The sequence below is a fragment of the Anomaloglossus baeobatrachus genome, chromosome 2 (genome assembly GCF_048569485.1).
Source record: "Anomaloglossus baeobatrachus isolate aAnoBae1 chromosome 2, aAnoBae1.hap1, whole genome shotgun sequence".
Lineage (NCBI taxonomy): Eukaryota > Metazoa > Chordata > Amphibia > Anura > Aromobatidae > Anomaloglossus > Anomaloglossus baeobatrachus.
Window position 1 is genome coordinate 559412994 of NC_134354.1, and position 21011 is coordinate 559434004.

The 21011-nt window shown below is 48.9% G+C and overlaps 1 protein-coding gene across 4 annotated transcripts in view; it reads right to left on the minus strand.

Annotated features, from left to right (window-relative positions):
• Positions 1-21011, minus strand: part of TPP2 (tripeptidyl peptidase 2) — a 252335-nt gene that overhangs the window by 2205 nt on the left and 229119 nt on the right. The window lies entirely within an intron of this gene.

Here is a 21011-nt window from a genome sequence, read left to right on the forward strand (position 1 = left end):
TCCGACATAGACACCTATTCAACCAGTCTGCACCGCACCGACCCCCCTCCTAGATAAGTATAATAAAGTGATTCTTACGTTCTACACAGCAGCCAGGGCTCTTATATACAGCATGTTAGAATGCTGTATATAAGGGCTTACTGATGGTGGCCGCAGCTTAGAGTCGCCAAATCTGGTGACAGATTCTCTTTAATGTACATTTTAAAGCAAATTGCATTTTTGCAAGTATGTTTTAAATGGTTGTATTATAAATGTATTTGTTCCACTCCTTGTTTTAGACAACCATACACCTTTTTAAAATATCTGACTTATGTGACCTATGTAGAAGCATTTTTAAGTGTTTTCCACAACATTAAAAGTACAAAGAGGAGCTCTAAGGATCTGGTCAACGAGACTCCAGCATTATTAACAATAGACGCCGAGAAGGCCTTGGATAATGTGGAGTGGCCTTGGCTCTATAAAGTTTTAGACACAATGCTATTCTCGGGGTCTTTCTACAATGTGGTACGTGAGATTTATACAAATCCTAGAGCCCAGGTTTATATTCCAGGTTTCCTTTTGACTCCCTTTCATTTGCATAATGGGACTAGGCAGGGCTGTCCCCTTTCACCACTACTCTTCAACCTGGCTTTGGAGCCCATGGTGAGGTTGTTAACTGACCATCACACTTTTCAAAGGATCCTCATAAATAAGATGCGAATACAGGTGACACTCTTTGCCGACTACGTACTGTTTCTCTCTGATCCTAAAACTCAGGTACCACTTATCTTAGATATATTGCGAGAATACGGGAGCTACTCAGGCTTTACAATTAACCCAACTAAATGTGAATTGCTGTACCTGGGCAATGGGAAGGCTCATTTGCAGGAGGCTGGCCAGTGTGAGCATATTTCTATAGCAAGATCATACATTACATATCTAGGTATTAGAATTGGTAAGGGGCAGACTTCTTTATATAACCTAAACTTCCCGCCTCTTATAAATAAAATAGTTCAGGACCTCCAGAGATGGCAGAACTTCCCGTTGAACATCATGGGCAGAGCACAATTAATTAAGATGATGTCTGTGTCTAAGCTGATGTATCATATCCAAATTCTGCCTTTGCTCTTGAGACATAAGGATGTTGAACTTCTTAATAGAAGTTTCTTGAGGTTTGTGTGGAGGGGGAAACGAGCTTGCATTGGTATAAGGAAGCTGACTGCATCAAAGGATAATGGGGGATTAAACCTACCAAATGTTAGGGGTTACAATGTGGCCTGTTTGTCCAGGTATTGGATGGATTGGATTCATGGCTCACAGAAACACATGTCTCTTGGAGATGAGAGAGATTATGCATTTCCATGGGATTTAAAGGCCCTTTTACAGACCAGTCAAGCTAATCTACCCCAACAAATTAAGCAATCTTCTCTGTATAAAGATACGATAGCAGCCTGGAGGGCAGTGAGGAAGCATTACAAGTTGGCATAAAAAATTTCTAAATATGTACCCCTATGGGATAATCCAGGGTGCAGCCAGGGAATTAGCAATAATCTATTTGAAGAATGGAGGTGGAAAGGTATACAGAGGGTCTCCAATCTTTTTCATCTTTCTGAGCCAAGATGGTTGGGGAGGGAAGAATTGGTAGGTAATTATGGGTTGAATCCTAACCAAATAATCCAGTATGATCAGGTGAAACATAAGATTATGGCTCAATTGCAAGACATCTCGTCAGATGTGTTACTTAATACATTTGATAGCCTGGTCAAGTTGGCACAAATATCCTCGTCAATTTCATCTCTATATGGGGCAATGCGAGACCAGTTGACTGGCTATCAGCCAGAGTGTTTCTTTAAGCCCTGGGAAAAGCAACTAGGGGACCCAGACATTGGAACAAAGATCAGGGAGAGGTGGAGGGCCCTACGAAAGGCAATCCTGAATGAGCAGTGGCGGGAGACTCAATATAAAGAATGCATCGGGCGATCTATGCATTCAATTTGCCCAGAAAGCTTGAGAATCCTGAGAGGATTACTCGTTGCCCGAAATGTAATTTAGAAGCTACGGATCTCTACCATGGATTGTGGCTGTGTCCCCACCTTGAGCCACTGTGGGCCCAAGTATCAAAGTGTGTTGCTAAACTCTGGGACATCAAACTCCTTCTCTCCCCACTCTGGTTCTGTTCCATGCGTGGGAAGAGGTGAACGTCGAGGGAAGGAGGAGTAAACATCCCCTTTACTATTACATGTAATCATACTTTCAACAAAGAGGATGATACTGAAATATTGGTTGGAGTCAAAAGTACCCTCGTTCGAAGAAGTAATAATCCACATAAAACAGCTGATTGAGAGAGAGGGCCTTGATGCTGGAAGGAAGTCGGGACGATTGGGTAGTCCGCTCAAAAAGTGGAGGGAGTTTATCATAACCTACTACAATTCGGAGGAAATAGAACGCTTAATGTCACCATTTAAGGAGAAATTTTTACACTTGGAGGATTGGAGGTGGGGGTTGAAGGTGACTAGGTGGGAGTGGGTATGAGCAGAGGTGGGCGGCGAAGTAGGAGAGTTTAACAAGATGGTTGCAAATTCATGCATGTAATTAGTTAAAAGGGTTTCCGCGAGGTATTAAAGATTCTGAGTCTTACTGTGAATACTGTGATTAGATGTTGTAGTACTGAATTGTAATAAGTACAACAAAAGTGTAAGTGATGTACAATTTTCTTGTCATTTTGCTGATATTGTTGATATTAATATTTGTTTCTATGTAATGATTTGTTTGCTTTTGAAAATCAAAAATTATAATAAAAAAAAAAAAAAAAGTACAAAGAGGAAAAGCCATGGCACTATGGACATCACAGGATCCATAGCATGTTAAGGATTTAAAAAGGTTTCCATTTTTTCAGCATTTGCATAACATCTGATTCTATTCAGAATCGAGTAAGAGTTATAAGGTGCAGAAATACACACACTTACAAGTCTTGACATTCCATGAATGAGATTATTACTGGTTGTCTGGGGAATGTTCTGTCTTGTTGAATGCACATGGGCTCACAAATCATCAAGATCTGCTGCTGGCGGCTTCCTTTGCAATTTCAGACAAATGAAGTCCCAGATGTGCCCATGTGGGAGACAAGTCCAGAGACCCTGCATGCCACTGTAGTTTGTTGTAGCCACGCAGGGTGCTCACTGTACCACAACCAACATTTGGCTTGGCTTTGTAATGTTGAAAAACTGCTCCTGGGACACTCTTGAGAAAGCGTCGTACCACTAGTTCCACAATTAAATCACTAACACCTTGACTTCATTTTAGGTATACTGGGCTGCATTTCAAAAATGCCCCTATCACGTGAGAGGAATGGCTCATACCTGGATGGAGCCCATACAGTCTAGCATCTACCAAGGCCGGGGGCAGAAATAGACAGCAAGACATGACCTACATATTCCCTTCCTTTTGCACCTGTCAATCAAATAGCAGTGCATTGCTGGAACTTTACATGCACATATTTCTGGGGGAAAAAAAACATCCAATCTCAGAACAAAAAGGTATGGTTATACTGTATATATGAAAACCTGCTGGTTTGTTACCTTGAATGACCTCAAATCACCGCCCTAAAAAGGTCAACATGGTGCAAAATGAAGATGGCAATAGAGGCTGGATTGGAGGTCTATCCTCTTCAGCGGTGAGTTTTGCCTTTGCTATGGCTGTATGGAGAGCCAGAGATTGACCATGTGGGCAACACCATGAAGAGACCTTCCCAAGTTCACAGGGGAATGCGAGTGCCACAATAAAGGTTTTAAATCACAACAACACTAGGGCCACATATTGCTGGTGTTACTGTGAGTAGCCTGTGTAGCCTAAGCATGCTACCATGGCTTTTAAGTAGTGATGAGTGAGCACTACCATGCTTGGGTGTTCGGTCCTCAAGTTGAGCAGGTCAGACGCTCTGAAAGGGCTCAACTTGAGTAACGAGTATAATGGAAGTCCATGACTGGGCATTTAGTCTCTCCGACCAGACACAGTAAGCCATAAAGAGCATTTCCGACAGAGGGGAAGGCATTTTTTTTTCTTTTGATACAATACATCTAAAAACATTGCTTTAACACCAGTGAGAACCAGAGACTGACTGGCTCTCCCTGGGGTGCCTGCACACATCATGCAGGGAAGCAAGCCTGTGCGTTGTGGTTGTTTGAACCAGAGCACCCGCGATACTCGGCCAAGCTCTGCAAGTACCCAAGCACCCCAATGCTAGATCGAGTATTGAGCACGGTTGCTCATCATCACTCATAACATCTTCGTACTTGTTTTTCCGGGTACATTCATACTAGCGTATAAAAAAATTGGTCCATTCTCATCCAGAAAAGTTGTAAGAGTGTCAAGCATATGTCATTCCGTATAACATGCAAGTGTGCAATTATTTTCTCACCCATCCATATGCGTTGTGTTTTTTTTTCTCAGCAGCCATTATTCAACAATCATTTACAGGACCATTTACACAGTGATATATGCTGCAAAATTGTAATGTATCAGTTAAACAAAGAAGGGAATTTTGTTACTTACCGTAAATTCCTTTTCTTCTAGCTCTTATTGGGAGACCCAGACGATTGGGTGTATAGCTACTGCCTCCGGAGGCCACACAAAGCATTACACTAAAAAGTGTAAGGCCCCTCCCCTTCTGGCTATACACCCCCAGTGGGATCACTGGCTCACCAGTTTTAGTGCAAAAGCAAGAAGGAGGAAAGCCAATAACTTGGTTAAACAAATTCACTCCGAGTAACATCGGAGAACTGAAAAACCGTTCAACATGAACAACATGTGTACCCGAAAAAAACCCAAAAATCCCGAAGGACAACAGGGCGGGTGCTGGGTCTCCCAATAAGAGCTAGAAGAAAAGGAATTTACGGTAAGTAACAAAATTCCCTTCTTCGGCGCTCTATTGGGAGACCCAGACGATTGGGACGTCCAAAAGCTGTCCCTGGGTGGGTAAAGAAATACCTCATGTTAGAGCTGCAAGACAGCCCTCCCCTACGGGGAGGCAACTGCCGCCTGCAGGACTCTTCTACCTAGGCTGGCGTCCGCCGAAGCATAGGTATGCACCTGATAATGTTTGGTGAAAGTGTGCAGACTCGACCAGGTAGCTGCCTGGCACACCTGTTGAGCCGTAGCCTGGTGTCGTAATGCCCAGGATGCACCCACGGCTCTGGTAGAATGGGCCTTCAGCCCTGATGGAACCGGAAGCCCAGCAGAACGGTAGGCTTCAAGAATTGGTTCTTTGATCCATCGAGCCAGGGTGGCCTTAGAAGCCTGCGACCCTTTGCGCTTACCAGCGACAAGGACAAAGAGTGCATCCGAGCGGCGCAGGGGCGCCGTGCGGGAAATGTAGATTCTGAGTGCTCTCACCAGATCTAACAAATGTAAATCCTTCTCATACCGATGAACTGCATGAGGATAAAACGAAGGCAAAGAGATATCCTGATTAAGATGAAAAGAGGATACCACCTTCGGGAGAAACTCCTGAATGGGGCGCAGCACTACCTTGTCCTGGTGGAAGACCAGGAAAGGAGCCTTGGATGACAGCGCTGCTGGCTCAGACACTCTCCGAAGAGATGTGATCGCTACCAGAAAAACCACTTTCTGTGATAGTCTAGAAAGTGAAACCTCCCTCAGAGGCTCGAAGGGCGGCTTCTGGAGGGCAACTAGTACCCTGTTCAGATCCCATGGATCTAACGGCCGCTTGTACGGGGGTACAATATGACAAACCCCCTGCAGGAACGTGCGCACCTTAGGAAGTTGTGCTAGACGCTTTTGAAAAAAAGACGGATAGCGCCGAGACTTGCCCTTTAAGGGAGCCGAGCGACAAACCTTTTTCTAACCCAGATTGCAGGAAAGAAAAAAAGGTAGGCAATGCAAAAGGCCAGGGAGACACTCCCTGAGCAGAGCACCAGGATAAGAATATCCTCCACGTTCTGTGGTAGATCTTAGCGGACGTGGGCTTCCTAGCCTGTCTCATGGTGGCAACGACCCCTTGGGATAATCCTGAAGACCCTAGGATCCAGGACTCAATGGCCACACAGTCAGGTTCAGGGCCGCAGAATTCCGATGGAAAAACGGCCCTTGGGACAGTAAGTCTGGTCGGTCTGGTAGTGCCGACGGTTGGCCGACCGTGAGATGCCACAGATCCGGATACCACGCCCTCCTTGGCCAGTCTGGGGCGACGAGTATGACGCGGCTGCAGTCGGATCTGAGCTTGCGTAGCACTCTGGGCAAGAGTGCCAGAGGTGGAAACACATAAGGGAGCCGGAACTGCGACCAATCTTGCACTAAGGCGTCTGCCGCCAGAGTTCTGTGATCGCGAGACCGTGCTATGAAGGTTGGGACCTTGTTGTTGTGCCTGGACGCCATTAGGTCGACGTCCGGCCTTCCCCAGCGGCTACAGATTTCCTGAAACACGTCCGGGCGAAGGGACCATTCCCCTGCGTCCATGCCCTAGCGGCTGAGGAAGTCTGCTTCCCAGTTTTCTACGCCGGGGATGTGAACTGCGGATACGGTGGAGGCCGTGGCTTCCACCCACGTCAGAATCCGCCGGACTTCCTGGAAGGCTTGCCGACTGCGTGTCCGTCCTTGGTGATTGATGTATGCCACCGCTGTGGAGTTGTCCGACTGAATTCGGATCTGCTTTCCTTCCAGCCACTGCTGGAAGGCTAGTAGGGCAAGATACACTGCTCTGATTTCCAGAACATGGATCTGAAGGGTGGACTCCTGCTGAGTCCACGTACCCTGAGCCCTGTGGTGGAGAAAAAACTGCTCCCCACCCTGACAGACTCGCGCCTGTCGTGACTACCGCCCAAGACGGTGGTAGGAAGGATCTTCCCTGTGATAATGAGGTGGGAAGAAGCCACCATTGCAGAGAGTCCTTCTGTGAAAAGGAGACTTTCCTGTTCAGGGATGTTGACTTCCCGTCCCATTGGCAGAGAATGTCCCAATAAGAGGACGCAGATGAAACTGCGCAAACGGAACCGCCTCCATTGCCGCCACCATCTTCCCGAGGAAGTGCATGAGGCGTCTTAAGAAGTGCGACTGACCTTGACGGAGAGTCTGCACCCCAGTCTGTAGTGACAGCTGCTTGTCCAGCGGAAGCTTCACTAGCGCTGAGAGTGTATGAAACTCCATACCAAGAGACGTTAGTGATTGGGTCGGTGACAGGTTTGACTTTGAGAAGTCGATGATCCACCCGAACGTCTGGAGAGTCTCCAGCGCAACATTCAGGCTGAATTGGCATGCCTCTTGAGAGGGTGCCTTGACAAGTAGATCGTCCAAGTAAGGGATCACAGAGTGTCCCTGTGAGTGCAAGACTGCTACCACTGCCGCCATGACCTTGGTGAACACCCGTCGGGTTGTCGCCAGACCGAATGGCAGAGCTACGAACTGAAGATGGTCGTCTCCCATCACGAAACGTAGAAAACATTGGTGCTCTGTAGCAATCGGCACGTGGAGATAAGCATCTTTGATGTCTATTGATGCTAGGAAATATCCTTGAGACATTGAGGCAATGACGGAGCGGAGGGTTTCATCCGGAACCGCCTGGCCTCCACGTGCTTGTTGAGCAGTTTTAGGTCCAGAACGGAACGGAAAGAGCCATCCTTTTTTGGCACCACAACCAGATTGGAGGAAAACCGTGTCTTGTTCCTGAAGAGGAACAGGGATTACCACTCCTTCTGCCTGCAGAAGAGCATCGGCTCGGTGGGGAGGTGGGGACGTTCTGAAGAATCGAGTCGGAGGACGAGAACAGAACTCTGTCCTGTGCACGTGGGCACAATGTCCCTCACCCACCGGTCTGTGACCTGTGGCAGCTAAATGTCGCCAAAGGCGAGCGAGTCTGCCATCAACCGCGGATGCGGAGAGATGAGAGAGCTGAGAGTCATGAGGAGACCGCCTTGGTAGCGGTTCCTCCGGCTGCCTTCCTTGGGCGTGATTGAGCCCCCGGAAACTGAGCCCCTCTGAGGATTTTCAGCTCCTTTGGACGAGGACAATTGGGACCTGCCCGAGCTTGGGAAGGACCGAAACCTCGACTGTCCTTCCAGGACAGCATTAATAGGGTAAGTCGCAATCAGGGCCGGATTAAGGTTGGTGGGGGCCCCTGGGCAGAAAATCTGGTGGGGGCCCAATAACGTTAACATTTTAACCATAACAGTAGAGCACGAACTGTAGCATTTAGATATAAATACTGCACCTCAGTCTCACATTCCCCCTCCTCAGCATACTGTGCCCTCCATACTGTGCCCTCACACTGGCCCCCATGCTGCCCCTTCTCTATACTGCCTACCTCCTTCACTATCCAGTCACTATACTGCACCTTAGCCTTGCATTCCCCTCCGCAGCATACTGTGCCCTCCATACTGTGCCCTCACACTGGCCCCCATGCTGCCCCTTCTCTATACTGCCTACCTCCTTCACTATCCAGTCACTATACTGCACCTTAGTCTTGCATTCCCCTCCGCAGCATACTGTGTCCTCCATACTGTGCCCTCACACTGGCCACCATGCTGCCCCTTCTCTATACTGCCTACCTCCTTCACTATCCAGTCACTATACTGCACCTTAGTCTTGCATTCCCCTCCGCAGCATACTGTGACCTCCATACTGTGTCCTCACACTGGCCACCATACTGCTCCTTCTCTATACTGCCTACCTCCTTCACTATCCAGTCACCATACTGCACCTCAGTCTCACATTCCCCCTCCTCAGTATACTGTGTCCTCACACTGGCCACCATGCTGCCCCTTCTCTATGCTGCCTACCTGCTTCATTATCCAGTCACTATACTGTATCTCCGTCTCACTTTCCCCCTTCTCAGCATCCTATGCCCTCCATACTGTGCCCTCACACTGGCCACCATGCCGCCCCTTCTCTATACTGCCTACCTCCTTCACTATCCAGTCACCATACTGCACCTCAGTCTTACATTCCCCTCCGCAGCATACTGTGTCCTCCATACTGTGCCCTCACACTGCCCACCATGCTGCCCCTTCTCTATACTGCCTATCTCCTTCACTATACAGTCACTATACTGCACCTCAGTCTCACATTCCCTCTCCTCAGCATACTGTGTCCTCCATACTGTGCCCTCACACTGGCCACCATACTGCCCCTTCTCTATACTGCTTATCCCCCCTCCCCCACTACCCAGTCTCCATTCTATGCCCCGCACACTTTTCTTTCCCAATACTGTCCACTTACAATTTTCTCCCACCATACTGCTGCCTCACATTTTCCAATGGTGCCCCCCTGATTGCTGTGCAGGGACAAATATGCCGCATGCCCCCTAAAGGTACGCCCCTGTACAGTGTACAGGAAAATACATGACTGGTACACGCAGGGCCGGCTCCATGTTTTTGTAGGTCCTGGGCGAAAAAGTCTCAGTGGGCCCCATCCACACATAGACATGCACAGATACTGTACATACACATACAGGCATACGTACACATACAGTATATATTTAAAGACAAATTCACAAAAACACATATAAACAGACATAAATCTAGACACAGTCATACACACCGACATACATAGATGACACATAGATACGCATCACACATGCACACACAGACAAATTTTTATATTTTTATCTAATTTTTAATATTGGGAAGCCGGCAACAGCCTCATTCACCTCCCCGCTTGTCTCCATCCAGCTCCTCCTGGGCACGTGTCTGTGCCACGCTGATTGGTGGCTGACACTAACAGACATGGCCGCACAGAGAACACTAACACTGCTGTATATACATCACAAGAGAGGCTGGGGACATACACATTACTGGGGACATCCATATTACTGAGGAAAGGGGTACATAGCAATGGGGGGCATACAGCTCTAGAGGGGGGCAGTGGCTCTGAGGTGGGGGGGACAAAGAGCTCTGAGGTGGGGGATGACATGCAGCTCTGGGGATATACAGCTCTGTGGTGTAGAGGACATACAACTCTGGGGGTATAGTATTATGCAGCCCCCATATTCCTCCATATAGTGTTATGAAGCTCCCATAGTCCTCCATATAGTATTATGCAGCCCCCATGTAGCACTATGCAGCCCCCATATGGCACTATGCAGCCCCCATATGGCACTATGCAGCCCCCATATGGCACTATGCAGCCCCCATATGGCACTATGCAGCCCCCCATATAGTACAATGCACACCCATATAGCATTAGGCACCCTCATGTAGTACACAGCCCCTATATAGCACAGTGCAGACCCAGATAGCATTAGGCATCCTCACATAGTACACAGCCCCTATATAGCACAGAGCAGACCAAATAATATTAAGCACCTTCACATAGTACACAGCCCCTATATAGCACAGTGCAGAGCCAGATAGCATTAGACACTCACGTAGTTCACAGCCCCTATATAGCACAGTGCAGAGCCAGATAGCATTAGGCATCCTCACGTAGTATACATCCCCTATATAGCACAGTGCAGAGCCAGATAGCATTAGGCATCCTCACGTAGTATACAGCCCGTATATAGCAAAAAGCAGACCCAGATAGCATTAGGCATCCTCATATAGTGTACAGCCCCTATATAGCACAGTGCAGAACCAGATAGCATTAGGCACCTTCATGTAGTATACAGTCCATATATAGCACAGTGCAGAACCAGATAGCATTAGGCACCCTCATGTAGTATACAGCCGCCATATCATTTAATGCACCCCCATGGTCGTCTGGCCACAGTGATTGTACATACTCACTTCTCCTCGTTCCCCCGCTCCTCCGGTCTCCTCAGCGTGTCCACTGCTGTCGCTTTCTCTGACCTCTCAGCAGGCGCGCAGTGATCACGTCACCACGCTCTGCTGCAGAGCTGTCAGAATGCCGACAGACACAGCGAGAATCATGAGAGAGAGCGCGCTGCTCCATCTCATCATTGCTCTCAATTGTATCGGCAGCTGCGATGCCGATACAATTGAAAGCGCGATCCTCGGCGGGGGGAGGCAGCGCGGGCACCGGGCCCCCCTTACTAGCGCTACGCCACTCCTGCCACCGCGAGTGGGCCCCCCGAAATTTGACCGGGTTTACTGTGATACAGACACCAGATGTTATACAATATACACATTATTATATACCATCTGATGTGTGTACACAGTATATCACACTACTCTGTACACTGGATGCGGTATACCATGTACACAGATATACAATCCTCTGCACTGATCACACCTGGGCCTACAGGACCTCACATATTCTATATGTAATATGGGCCATATAGTGTAATCTGTCCTGCAGGCTCAGATGTGATCAGTGCAGGATTCTGTGTAGTGCTGTCTGTGCTGGAGATCAGTGTGAGTTATTGCAAGGGAGAGATGAGGCTGCAGCCGATGACCCGGCACTGACAGCCCGACCTGTACTGACAGCCCGACCTGATCTGCTGCAGTTCAGACTCCGGCAATAACTCACAATGATCCCAGGCAGAGCTGCCGCTGACACTATGGAATCCGGTCTGGAGTTATCAGCGGCGTCCTGCTCCCTCCTCACTGCAGCCTCCTGCCCGGCCGGCACCATGATTAATGACCTCATACTTACCGGGATCCACTGAGACCTCCGGTCCTCCCACAAGCTCCTCTACGGCAGGAACTTAGAAGCAGCAACAGGTGCGCGGTGACGTCATCCTAGCAGACGCAGCCCACAGAGCGTGCAGTGGGCGTGTCTGCAGAAAAGTGACGGCCGGGATTGAAATTCTTTAAAGGTACAGTGCGGTCCTGAACCACACTGCGGCGTTAATAAAATGGCGCCCACACTGATGGTGGTGGGGGCCCCCTCAGAAGCTCTCGTGGTGGGGGCCCCTGGGCGGGAGCCCCGTCTGCCCCGCCTATAATCCGGCCCTGGTCGCAATGCAGACATTGCGAGGATACGGACGCCCCTGCGGCACAAATGTACATATGCTCAAGACCAGCTGTGCAAGGACAGCTGAAAAGCTTAGGGTGCCCATACGGCTGTAAATGCCGGAGCAACCGACACGCCGATAGCCTCATAGACAGATTTCAACCACAGTCTATCTGTCTGGCATCTTTAAGTGAAGTCCCATCTCCACTGCAACTATAGCTCTAGCCGCAAGCCTGGAGATTGGAGAATCCACCTTTGGACCCTGGGTCCCGCGCTTGACCACGTCAGGGGGAAAAGGATAACGTGTATCCTTAATACGTTTGGAGAAAACGCTTATCTGGTAAGCGTGGTGTTCCTGGACTGCTTCTCTGAAGTCAGCGTGGCCAGAAAAAAACTCAAAATACGTTTGAGCTACTGAAATGGGACTTCTCCTGCTGTGAAGCTGACTCCTCCGCTGCGGGAGCTGAGGGAGAAAGATCCAACATTCCATTGATGGACGCTATAGGATCATTCCTTATGGCGTCACCATCCGGTGTATCCGGATTGAGAGCGTTGTCAGGATCAAAGTCCTGATGAGCTACGTCTGCCTCATCATACAGAGAGCCTCCTGGGACCCCCCCCGGGGAACCGATTTTATTCCCAATGAGGGTGGCCAGGGAATGATTTGCCCATGGCCTGTCCGGACTGCAAGTCTCTAACCCAATGCAACTCCATCCCTGTCCTTGGACAGGGTTGACAGGTGGTTCCTTTGGCCACGTCTAGTAGAGACCCCGGCTGACCAAGTGCTCCAGGGGAGCATTGCACACAATGGGGTTCAGTGCCGTGGAACAGTGTCACATGCAGTAAAAACAGCATCGAAAGCCTGTGTTGCTTATATGCTGCTGCCGACTAGCCATCTAGGACATAGAGCCAAGAATGGCGACCGTACAATGCAATGTATAGCATACAAGCATAAAGTACAATGAACACTGCAGCACATGCAATACAAGCAGCATAGAAAGCCTGTGCCTTGGCACCCCTGCTTTTCTGCTGCTGTAGACTAGCCATCTAGGGGAATATAGCCCAGAATATCGACCATACAGTGCAATGTATAGCATACAAGCATAAGTACAAATGAACACTGCAACCCCTGCAATACAAGCAGCATAGAAAAAACCTGTGCCTCAGCACCCCTGCTTTTCTGCTGCTGTAGTCTAGTCATTCTAGGCGAAAATAGCCCAGACTAGCGACCGTACAGTGCAGTGTATAGCATACAAGCATAAATACACATGAACACTTCAGTACATGCAATACAAGCAGCATAGAAAGCCTGTGCCTTAGCACCCCTGCTTTCCTGCTGCTGATGTGTCGCCATCTAAGAGGGCATATAGCCAAAAATAGCGACCTATGCAGTATAAGCATAAAAATACAAATGGACAACTGCGGTATTTAGTGGGGTCAGCACTTCAGGTGCCGCTTACCGCCCGCCTATAAGCGGGTGTGTGGTCGCCCTAGTCCTGTGCTTGGTTGCCCAGAGTCCGATCTCTCAGCTCGGACTGCAGGAATGGCTGCCGGCGTCCTTCTCCAGCTCGTGTGAGTAGGGGCGGGCCGTGGGCGTGCCCCCAAGTCAGAGCGGGAAACCGGCGTCCCACAGTGTCCAGTGAGAGGGCTGGAGCATGTAAATAAGGCTCCAGCCCTCGGCGCTGCTGATTGTACAGCGTCTCTCCCCTACCCTGATTGACAGGGTGGGGGCGGGAACGAAGCGGCGCTAGGCCGCAAAAGCCGGGGACTGGATTTATAAGCGCCGCCGCCGTAAAAGCGCGGTCGGCGCTAAGTCCCCGGCGCACTACAAGTCTCAGCCGCGCCGCCGCTCCCGGAGCGTCCGGCGCGGTAGTTCCCCATACATAAAGTCACTCAGCTAGGCTGCAGTGACTGTAACCCTTTACTGTCCCCGGCGCACTAGCACACCCAGCAAGTCTGGAGTGTGCTGTGCCTGTGTGTACGGGGACACAGAGTACCTGAAAGTTGCAGGGCCTTGTCCCTGAACGGCACTCCCGCTCCACATCCAGCAGGTTCTATGGGTCTGTGGATGGAGCCCGGCCTCAGGGCTTTGGGGCCGGTAAGATCCCACTTCCTCAGAGCCCCTCAGGGGGATGTGGAAGGAAAACAGCATGTGGGCTCCAGCCGCCGTACCAGCAATAGGTACCTCAACCTTACAAACCACAAGCGGGGTGAGAAGGGAGCATGCTGGGGGCCCTATATGGGCCCTCTTTTCTTCCATCCGATATAGTCAGCAGCTACTGCTGACTAAACAGTGGAGCTATGCGTGGATGTCTGACCTCCTTCGCACAAAGCAGAAAACTGGTGAGCCAGTGATCCCACTGGGGGTGTATAGCCAGAAGGGGAGAGGCCTTACACTTTTTAGTGTAATGCTTTGTGTGGCCTCCGGAGGCAGTAGCTATACACCCAATCGTCTGGGTCTCCCAATAGAGCGCCGAAGAAAAAAAACAAAAAACAAAAAAAAAAACCCATGGCATACAGATTGTCTATTTGATATCCATTTATTTATCGCACCCACTGACTTGCATTGGCGAGTCTCTGCTGTTTTACGTGTCAGTAAGCAACATGTTGCAATTTGTGCTTCAGATCAAATACAGATGAAAAAAAAAAAAACCAAAAAAAACCAAACAGCAGTAGCTCAGCCTTATTGAGTAATTTTGGTCCGAGTGCAATGAGATTTATTTTCCTCGCATTGCAGCCGTCTGTTATACACTAGTGCGAGCGTGCCTTTATCATACACGCCTGGGATATCATTGGTTGGAAATTACAAAGGAAGCTGCTAGCAGTGGATCTTTATTTATGCGCCCAAATGCATTCAAAGTGGCAGAATAATCGAATGATCTCATAGATCACAACCAAGGAGTGTAAATGTACGCGCTCATGCACGATACTGAATAAGGCTACTTTCACACTTGCGTTGAACGGTATCCGTTGCATTGCGTTGTGTAACGGATGCAACGGATGTGTTGCATATAGTGACACAACGGATGCAACGGATGCTGCAAAACAACGCAATTCGTTTTGATTTTTTTTTTTTTTTTTTCCCGGTTTTACCAGCGGCAGACTATAGTGAACGATCAGCTGATCGTTCCCTGCAGCCGGCCGCTGGGTGATCAGCTGATTGCTCCCAGTAGCCGGCCGCCGGGTGATCAGCTGATCGCTCCCTGCAGCCGGCCGCCGGGTGATCAGCTGATCGCTCCCTGCAGCCGGCCGCCGGGTGATCAGCTGATCGCTCCCGGCCGCCGGGTGATCAGCTGATCGCTCCCTGCAGCCGGCCGCCGGGTGATCAGCTGATCGCTCCCTGCAGCCGGCTGCCGGGTGATCAGCTGATCGCTCCCGGCCGCCGGGTGATCAGCTGATCGCTCCCTGCAGCCGGCCGCCGGGTGATCAGCTGATCGCTGTCACTTGCCGGCGCCCGGGCATGCCGGCGGGCGGGCGCTCAGCTGAGCGCTGTGACTTGCCGGCGGCCGGGCATGCTGGTGGCCGGTCATTCAGCTGAGCGCTGTCGCTTGCCGACGGCCGGGCGCTCAGCTGAACGTTCGGCCACCGCGAGCCAAAATAAAGTTTGATTTAAAAAAAAAAAAAAAAAAAAAAAAAAAAAAAAAAACATGCGCAGTGAAATCCAGAGGATTCCGCTGCTCAAAATAACGTTACATGCTGCGTTCCTCCCGCTGGGCGGAAGCAACGGAGCGTCGCCCAGCGGAAGCAACGCAGCTCCTTTTGGTACAATCCGTCAACCATACAAGTCTATGGGAAACAGCGGAATCCGTTAACGGATTCCGCTGTTTCCCAAAAGGGCGGATTGTAACGGAAGGAAAATAACGCAAGTGTGAAAGTACCCTAAGTCAGGATGAAAATTTTGTTTCCATTTTCCCATCATTTGGAGATCTTCAACCCCTTCACCCCCTGGCAATTTTCCATTTTATCCTTCCCTTCTTCCACGAGCCACAACACTTATTTTTCTGTCAATACTGTCATATGAGGACTTGTTTTCTGTGGGACGAATTGTATTTTTGAATGAAAATATTAGTTTTACCATATAGTGTACTGGAAAATGGGGGAAAAAAAAAAATCCAAGTGCGGTAAAATTGCAAAAAAAAAAAAAAAAATAAAAAAAAAAATGTATAGTTTTAAAAATAAAAAAAATTGAGCTTTTGTTGCGATTTTCCAAGACCCATAGTGTTCCCATTTTCCGAATCTGGTACTCAGTGACCGCTTGTTTCTTGTGTCTTGAGCGGACATTCATGATACCATTTTTGGGTAGATGTGATGTTTTGATCGCCTGTTATTGCATTTTAATACAATGTTGCAGTGACCAAAAAAAAAACAACTAATTTTGGGGTTTGGAATTTTTTTGTCACTACGTCATTTACTGATCAGATTAAATGGTTTTATATTTTGATAGATCAGGCATTTTTGAACACAGCATTACCAAATATATGTATTTTTTATTATTTTATTTTCAATGAACCTACAGGTGTTTTATTTTCATTATGATTTTACTAGTCCCCCAAAGAGATTTTATCCCTGCTTCTCCTGATTAGAACAATGGTTCAGCATCGCTCTGATCAGCATAAATGCTGGGTTCGTGTGAGTGCTGGCATTCACAAGCAATACGTCATGGCAACGAGAGGGGTCATCATCTGACCCACACTGTCATGGCTCCCCGTGATAACGGCATGGGGCCGCTGAAGGCAGCGGGAAATGGCAAAATCCCGGCAGGAGCGCTTTAGATTACTCAGAATCTAAGGGGTTAACAAGCACAGGTAGATCTCTGTGGTCACAGGAGGAAGGCGACCTAGGACACATGTTCTAGGTCGCGAAGGGTTTAACATGTATTTTAATCTTGTGATGTCCATAACTTTTGTCCAGTGCTTTTTTTGCGGCGGTACGTGCCGGTACGGCATACCGGAAAATCTGAAGAGCACTTCTGGCTCTGTCCACATGGCTAATTTGTAAACTATACAAATTGGCCATGTGTAAGCGGAGGCACAAGCCAGAGGCGTATCTAGGGGGGAGCTGGCGGGGCGCTGTCAGGAAGTCTGCCGGGGTGGGAGCCGCTATTCTGAGCGTGGCTGTAATGCTGACAGCCGCACTCATAGAAAGTTCAGCGTGCGGCTCCCACTGCTCAATTGTCCTTGTATCTGTCAGGCGCAAGGACAATTGAAGCGGTGATCCCTGGCGCTGACTTCCGGGTCAGCGTGCCGGCTTCCATGTGATCAGGGCAACTAATCAGACTGCTGACCTGGAAGTCAGGGCCGCAGCGCGGAAGCGGCAGAGAAACACTCATAAGTGCTCCACTGTGGAGCTGAAGACACAGAGGAGAAACATTATGGGGTGAGAGGGGAGTATTTATGAAACAGTATGGGGGAGAGAACTATCTGTGGACACATTTTGGGGGGACAGAGGGTGGGGAATGGGAACCATCTGTGGACACATTTTGGGGGGGACAGAGTGTGGGGAGGGGGCAATATCTATATACACAGTATGGGGGGGGGAACTATCTTTTGACACAGTATGGGGAGAGAGGATGAGGTTTCATGCATGGGAAGAGAGGATGAGGTTTCATGCATGGGGAGAGAGAGAGGATGAGGTTTCATGCATGGGGACAGAGGATGAGGGGTAATGCATGGGGACAGAGTATGAGGGGTAATGCATGGGGACAGAGTATGAGGGGTAATGCATGGGGACAGAGAGGATGTGGAGCGAACTGGAAAGAAATTTTGAGGACACAATAAAGAGTGACATGGTATGAGGAGCAAGTGGACAGGATGGAGAGTGAGGTGGAAAAGTATATGGATACACAGGAGGTAGTGAGAAGACAGTAAGGGATGAGAAGAATGTGAAGGGCACAGAATAAAGACTGGGTAGTGGAGGGGGGTGGTATGGAGAGGGGGCAGAATAGGAGGACACTGAGTCCATAGCAAGGAGAGGGAGTGTGATGAGAGCACAGTATAAAGACTGGGCAGTATAAGGGGACACAGTGTAAGGGACACTGTAAACAGTAGGCTCAGTTTGGAAAGAGAGGGAATATGGAGGGCATGTACCATAAGAGGGACAGTGTGGGTCATATTTTGTGCAGAGAATACTGTGAGTTGCCATTATTTATTCTGGGGCAGAATGTAGGGCAGATATTTTTAAGTAAAAGTAATATAATCATTCTACTGCTTTTAGGGGCATCGTGTCGGGATGTGTTACAGAAGACGGAGAAGATGGAAATCTGCAGAGACGAGATGTGAATGTGAAAAGTCATCATTGCGTCAGGACAAGATGAAGAATAGAAAGAAATGATTAGAGACAACATCATCTATAAAAAGGTACCTGAATGTCAGTATCACAAATATTTACAATGTCTTAGGCCTTGGTTCCACTTGCGCATTGCTTCTGATGTGAGCGCAATGGGACCCACACTGATCAGCTGATTATAGTGCAGGTGGATGGAAATGCTTATTTCTGGATCTGCTCAGTCCTCTGATGGTGTCCGCGGCCAGGTACTGCACATCCACCTCATTGATTTTAATAGGAGAATGCTGCCACTATCAGAAGACTGAGCAGATCCAGAACTGAGCACTTCCGGCCACCTGCCACCACCGGCACTTAGAGTAGGGAATTGGCAGGGTTGCCAGGTGCCGGACCCCGACCAGTCAGACATTGGTGATCTATCCTAAGGGAAGGTCAATTATGTTAAAGTAGTGGACAATCTCTTTAATAAAGTCTTGTGCCATCTGACAAGTTAAGGGTTACTATGTTTTTATTTATGTTGAGCATTAAAGGGGTTGTCCAAATTTGTGATGAGTCTGCAGTTACTCCTTGTGTCACTGACTGCAGCCTTCTGAATTCTCACAGTGTGCACACTGCACACTGCCAGGATTCTCTGGTGCCGGCGGTGAGAGTGGGAGGGTATGAAGCTGCAAGTATGCGATTTACATAGATGTGGTCATGTGCTGAACAGACATGCTCAATGAAAATGAATTGACTGAGGCTGGACATATCAAAATCAGAATGTGGCCAGAAGTGTACAAATCTCATACTTGTGCTCACATGATTGTCCACTCTCTCCACTGGCACCCAACCCCCCCCCCACTCCTCAATCTCGACCCGGCAGCGCCCGACAGCACCCCCCCCCCCTCGCCTCAGAGATGCGTACCGGCAAATATTTTTTTTACAAAAAAAAGCACTGACTTAAATACGATATACGCATCAGTGAGACTGCAGCACCAATAAAGAAATGTCTTTAACAGCAAAAAGTTACCCACACCTCCTTTCCCATCATTTTTATTTTTTGTGCCTAGATACTAATAAATTGTGTAGTAAATGTGGTACAACACAAATTTTGCTTAGGCATTTACAACAATGAAATGTCGCAATTTGCACAAAATAATTAAAGCTGAATCACAATAACAATTGCCAGCTTTAATGATCTATGGATGGTTTTCTACGACAGTTTTGTATAAATATAAAGAAGGGAATTTTGTTTACTTACCGTAAATTCCTTTTCTTCTAGCTCCTATTGGGAGACCCAGACAATTGGGTGTATAGCTTCTGCCTCCGGAGGCCACACAAAGTATTACACTTTAAAAAGTGTAACCCCTCCCCTCTGCCTATACACCCTCCCGTGCATCACGGGCTCCTCAGTTTTGGTGCAAAAGCAGGAAGGAGGAAAAACTTATAAATTGGTCTAAGGTAAATTCAATCCGAAGGATGTTCGGAGAACTGAAACATGAACCAAAAGAACAATTCAACATGAACAACATGTGTACACAAAAGAACAACCAGCCCGAAGGGCACAGGGGCGGGTGCTGGGTCTCCCAATAGGAGCTAGAAGAAAAGGAATTTACGGTAAGTAAACAAAATTCCCTTCTTTGTCGCTCCATTGGGAGACCCAGACAATTGGGACGTCCAAAAGCAGTCCCTGGGTGGGTAAAAGAATACCTCGATAAAAAGAGCCGAAACGGCCCCCTCTTACAGGTGGGCAACTGCCGCCTGCAGGACTCGCCTACCTAGACTGGCATCTGCCGAAGCATAGGTATGCACCTGATAGTGTTTCGTGAAAGTGTGCAGACTAGACCAGGTAGCAGCCTGACACACCTGCTGAGCCATAGCCCGGTGCCGCAATGCCCAGGACGCACCCACGGCTCTGGTAGAATGGGCTTTCAGCCCTGAAGGAAGCGGAAGCCCAGAAGAACGGTAGGCTTCAAGAATCGGTTCCTTGATCCACCGAGCCAAGGTTGACTTGGAAACCTGGGAACCCTTACGCTGGCCAGCGAGAAAGACAAAGAGCGCATCTGAACGACGCAGGGGCGCCGCGCGAGACACGTAGAAACGGAGTGCTCTCACCAGATCCAAAGAGTGCAAATCCTTTTCACATTGGTGAATTGGATTAGGGCAAAATGAAGGTAAGGAGATATCCTGATTGAGATGAAAAGGGGATACCACCTTAGGGAGAAATTCCGGGACAGGACGCAGAACCACCTTATCCTGGTGAAAAACCAGGAAGGGGGCTTTGCATGACAGTGCTGCAAGCTTCGACACTCTTCGGAGTGCTGTAACTGCCACTAGAAATGCCACCTTCTGCGAAAGACGTGATAAAGAGACATCCCGCAGCGGTTCGAAAGGTGGTTTCTGAAGAGCCGTTAGCACCCTGTTAAGATCCCAGGGTTCCAGCGGACGCTTGTAAGGTGGGACTATGTGGCAAACTCCCTGCAGGAACGTGCGGACCTGCGGAAGCCTGGCTAGGCGCTTTTGAAAAAATACGGAGAGCGCCGATACTTGTCCCTTGAGAGAGCCGAGTGGCAAACCCTTGTCCATTCCGGATTGGAGGAAGGAAAGAAAAGTGGGTAAGGCAAACGGCCAGGGAGAAAAAACCATTATCAGAGCACCAGGATAAGAAGATCCGCCAAGATCTGTAATAGATCTTGGCGGACGTTGGTTTCCTGGCCTGTCGCATAGTGGCAATGACATCCTGAGATAATCCTGAAGACGCTAGGAGCCAGGACTCAATGGCCACACAGTCAGGTTGAGGGCCACGGAATTCAGATGGAAAAACGGCCCTTGTGACAGCAAGTCTGGGCGGTCTGGAAGCGCCCACGGTTGATTGTATGCGACGGCAGTGGCGTTGTCCGACTGTA